Source organism: Rhagoletis zephyria, unplaced genomic scaffold (genome assembly GCF_001687245.7).
Source record: "Rhagoletis zephyria isolate East Lansing unplaced genomic scaffold, Rhagoletis_zephyria_1.1 Rzeph_scaffold_26568, whole genome shotgun sequence".
Lineage (NCBI taxonomy): Eukaryota > Metazoa > Arthropoda > Insecta > Diptera > Tephritidae > Rhagoletis > Rhagoletis zephyria.
The window spans coordinates 1-5,489 of NW_016183626.1; the positions used below are offsets into that span (position 1 = coordinate 1).

A 5,489-nucleotide genomic window follows, 5' to 3' on the forward strand; every position below is an offset into this window, starting at 1 on the left:
CGTAAGGAGAGGAAACTCTCTTAATAAGCGTAAATTTAAAAAAAAATTTGTATACTATAATGTAAAAAGATTGGTATCTTACTTTTACAATAAATAAATAAATAAAAATAAACTGCAAATTTCATGGAGTTCAATGCCATTACTATTCTCGCATCCACTCAGTTATTTTCCTGTCCACTATAAGCGGCTTTCATTCGCAATTAACATACCAATTAATATCTGTGCATTTTACCCACAGTCAAAAATTCTCACAAGCTGCCCGTAGTTATCGATTATTTCAATTTTACATTAAAATTTTGGTCGCTCACGCTTAGTGGGCCCATCGAATTGGACACGCCGTGACCGGATTGTTGGATTTTCCAGCTCATTTCGTATGATTTAAGAATTTGTGTCACGTACTAGTTTCCTGTCTCTTTCTGTGTGTTCTTATACCATTATAGTAAATACAATAAATACACACGATGTACATACTCATGTGTAAGAACACTAGTATGTAGTACGAGTATGTAAAATCTTTTGTACGCGACACTCTCTGGCGAACGATAAGATCTGTCGCATTGCTGAGGGCGAAAGGTAATTCCCGGGAATAGAAAATATTCTGTTGCTCAATGGAGTGTTTTTTTGCGCCACTTTCGGCAGCAGTCGCTATACTCGTACACTCCACACAGGTAAAATTTAAAACAAAAAGTGGAATATGCAGTACACTTAAGCCTCTTTTTATGCGGTACACGCGTTCCTTAGAGAGCCGCATAAAAAAAATTCGCATAAAAAATTGTATTACTTTCATACAAAAACAGGGGATGCGTTCCAAAACCGCATAAATTCAGATACTCCATGTGAAAAATTCTAAAAATTCGCATACAAAAATCCAGTGAGGCATTATTAGGCAAAAAAAAGTATTTATTTCTTCACTTCAACACTTATTATTCCATGTACAACTAAACATTAATGAAATGAATAAAACTCAGAGATGCTCAACAGACTATATGAATCGATTTCGTTTTCTTGATGCGCAAAAATAACTTATCAAAATAATTTCGTTTCGTTTCAGAGCTGAATTAACGATACAAAACTCAATCGTTAACGTTGACACGAAATAAATCATCAATCGTTAACATCGATTGCCTAAATGCATGCTACAGTTTCAGCATTAACGATTTAATTTCTTTTCGTTAAAAACCAAAATGGAATTATTTTGATAATTACCTAAACGATAAAAAACTGAATTGTTTCAACAGAAACGATTGCTTTTTTTGATAAACGCTAAAATTAACGTTACAATGCATTCTTGGTAAAATTTTATCTGTATTTTAACCAAAAATAAATAAAAATACCACAACAAATACATGAATTATATAAGAATACAAAGACAAATTATTTATCAGAAGCATTGCCTCTTACACACTGAAAAAAAAGTAATAAAAACTCTCAGAAAAACAAAATCGCTACTGAGAAATAATGGTTTGAAATCCCTCATAAATTCAAATCCGCATAAAAAAAGCCGCATAATAAGATTCCTAAGTGTACTCGGAAGATTAGCCGTGTTATCGGCACACTTTCAATTCTTCTTGCTCTCTTAGGGCCGTTTTCTCAAGTAACCTATAACTTTAAAGCTCACTTTAGATTTAAATGTTGCATTAAAATTTATGATTGTGTTAAAAGTAAAGCACTTTATTATCGGTTTTAAATTGGTTTACAACCAAGAAAGATACATACGTCGAAAGCCGATAATAGAAATGCTTAACTTTAGACATAGCTTTATTTTTAATCCAACCTTCAAATACAAAGTGAACTTAAAAGTTAAAGGTTACTTCAGAAAACGGCCCTTAGTATACCAGCTTAGCGCTTCCAGCGTTTACATTTTATTGCTGCTTGTACATTTTTTCTCCATACAGACGGATGTATGAACATACAAATGCAAGCTTCTTGTTTGTTTACAGGGGCATTAAATACCTTCTGTGTACCTTTTAGTTTGAGCTGATTACGCTCACAAATTTCGCTTTCCACCCACGCACGCAGCGGCAATTGTTTAGTGGCGGCAACATCAGCTCGAACAGGAATTGAGCTGTATGTTTGGAAAGCGTAATTTTATGGAAAGAAAACTACAGTACAGTCCTTTTATCTGTCTAATCGCTTAATTGCATTTTCTGCTAACCTGCACAAATTCCCTAAAATTAAGCTTCACAGAAAAGGATGTCAAATTAGCGATTCAACTAGCTGTATTTTTCCGTTTAACAGAACGCAAACCGGTGTTGGAGCAAGTTTTATACAATTTGTTTTAAGAATATTTCATTTCAAGTAAACAAAAAATTTGCAGCGCACTATGGGTAATTTTAACCATTTTTGTGGCGAAATTAATTATGACCAAACAAGTAGACTATTTAAAAAACACAATTTTTTCCTATTGATTTGCATACGATTTCCCATTTTCGCAAAAAAAAATTAGCCCTTGATGGGTCAAAATGGTTATTTTTATTTGTGGATTTAATGAAAAAGTTTTTATGCAATATTTTCAAAATATTTATATGAAAGAAAAGATACCACCTAGTTACAAAAACAATTTAATTTAAAAAAATATTGTAAAATTTAATTAATTTCAATTGAAAAGCTGAAAGCTCTGAATTTCCTAATTTGGATGCTGAATAGTTAAAAGCAGACCTGTTAAATAATGATTAATAACACAGGTTTACAAAAAAAAGAAGTGAATGCATATTAAACCAAACCTATATATCCCTATGTTATTCCACATGCTGAATGCGAATCCGAGGTCCGTTAGCCTCCATCACGTCAGGTTCGTGGTCATTTGAAGGTCAAGTAGGAAAAAATTCATTGAATAAACCTGAAAATTCAATAAAATTCGTCGGAATTTGACCTTGGGATGACCTTGGCATGACCTCCAGATGACCTTGAGGAATCAAGGGACCTCCATACTCGGTTTCAGTGACAACAAAAACAATTTTTTTTTTAATTTTTATTGAATAAATTGTATGTCCTATTTGACCTTCAAATGACCTCGAAGCTGACATTATGGGGGTTAACGGACCCCGGATTCGGATTCAGCGAATGTAAAACCTTATGTATATGAATTTTGAGGTTTATTCAATGAATTTTTCCTTACTTGACCTTCAACTGACCACGAACCTGACGTGGTGGAGACTAACGGACTTCGGATTCGCATTCAGCGTGTCGAATAATATAGGGATATATAGGTTTGGTTTAATACGCAAAAGCTTTTTTTTTTGTAAACCTGTGTAATCATAATGACTATTCATTAAAGCATATTTTTTGGGTAACCGTTTAATGATTAAATACCATTATGAGCACCTCCTTAATATTAACAATTAATTACTCAAAAAAATAAATTAATTAATTCATTAATTTCAATTTCATGATTATTTTTGTTAATTTTAATTATTTTTGACATTTTTTAAATACATGATTAAATAATTATTTGATTATTTCCAATCATTTTTGATTTTTTTTTTAATTGCATGATTAATATAATTATTTGATTATGTTCAATTATTTTTATTGCAACGCAGTTAGTATACATATGATGGGAATATAAGGTAACGACCTTAATATAGAAAGGCCGATAACACACCAAGCACCTACTGGATTTTTAAAATATTTATTATAGCACAAAATTAGTTACATTCTTCAATAAAAACAGCATTTTAAAAAAACTCGCAGCAAAGGGACTTGATTTTGTAGGCAGTTTTTTCACCACTCCGTAAATAAACAAAAATTTTAGATAGGGCCTTTCTATATTAAGCTAACGTACCAGTACAGTAACATAAGATAAATGCACAAGAAAAATAACAAAAACGCAAAAAAATTCAATAGAAACAATACTGGTTGCTTTGTGATTTTATTTGCTAATTTTTTATCAAGTAATTCTCCAAATGACAACAAAACTGCATACTGACCAAATTTGCTGTAAAACTCAGGAAAATTCAACAGTTTCGTCAATATACATACATAGTCCACTTCTTAACAAGATTTTTTAGAAAAATTTGAAGGATGCAGTTTTTTAGCCAATTGGGTTTGTGAATTGAAGGCAAAGCGCAAATTTCAAAAACCTGAGAATTACTTGATTTCTAATTTTGAAGGTATGCATATAAGAAATCAATTCCTACCTGTAAACTACAGTAGAAGCATTTACTCGTACAGTAACTTTGGTTTCAGTTATTTAATGTTAACTTATAAAAATTTGCCTGCCAAATACACAGCTTCATCTATTTGGAAAAATAACTAAAAATAATCATATACCTAATTAGAAATAATCACACAATTGATGATAGTCAAATAATTAAAAACAATCAAATAATTGAAAACAATCAAATAATTACAAATAATCAAACAATTAAAAACAATCAAATAATTTAAAAAAAAAACAATTTGATTAATTTTGTTTGTTTGATCATTGCTTTATTGGATTATTTTTTTCGTGGCAATTTATCATGATTATTTTTGATAATTTTTAATTATAATTAGTTGTTAATGGCTGGTTTATTTAAGAAAATTAAAATAGTCATTCAAATTAGAAAATGCGAAAAAATTTATCATTACTAATAGCAATGGAAAACTAACAGCTCTGGTTAGAAGTAGCAGCCTTTGCAGCAACAAAATTGTAAACAGCCTTTTGTTTCCTCCGTGTACTTATTGAGTTCTCTCCTCCACTACAACCGACAGTATAAAGAATACCTAAAAAGCCATGAAATTTACAGATTATTATATCTTCCACGTTTTATTTGCCATTTTGAACTAAAATTCTACGTTCAGGTGCGAATTTTTTAAATTTTTTCAGCTTTCAGTGCTTTTTCACTTTTAACGGGAGCTGTTTTCTACGATGCGAGCACAGCAGATGCACGACGAAGGGCAGCCTGAGTTAGATCTTTGCGGTACTTAGCACCGGTCAAAAGATTCTTCAGATTTTCAGTGCCCTTCTGGGTCTTGCCTTAAACGAAACACGAACGGTTCTCTTAGCGGGACGCTGAGCGTTCTTGCCGTTCTTTAGAACAACCGAAAATCCTTTCTTGTCGGCAGCGGGTACAACACCAACGGGTTTCTTGTGAACCAATCCAATGTAGCGGAATGAGCTTACATTGGTTAAATTGCTTGCCTCCGTCCTGAAAGGTTACTTCACATCGCGCTTCTTCAACAGGAAAGCGTTGTTGTTGCGGATGATCAACCAGTTAAGATGCGGTGATATGGTGGCCATCTGAAGTCTTTTTCTCTTGGAAACGATGAGGAAAAAAAAGGATGGTCTAAAGGCGTCCAAATACTCCTAACATTTTGAAAGTTTATACAAATATCACTTAAGGAAAAAAAAATTCATTAAATGTCGTGTCAAAAGTAGTATGTACTTATTCTTCACTCCAAAAAACGCAATTCTACAAAATACCAGTTATATGTAGATCTTAAATGTACTTACATTCAGTGTTGCCGCCGCTCAAATAACTTTCTAACCAAGATTAGACGAAAAA

General features: G+C 32.2%; 1 pseudogene; it reads right to left on the minus strand.

The window, feature by feature from the left end:
• Positions 1-4,733: 4,733 nt before the first annotated feature.
• LOC108382367 (60S ribosomal protein L28-like) lies at positions 4,734-5,263 on the minus strand (annotated as a pseudogene).
• Between the last annotated feature and the right edge of the window lie 226 nt (positions 5,264-5,489).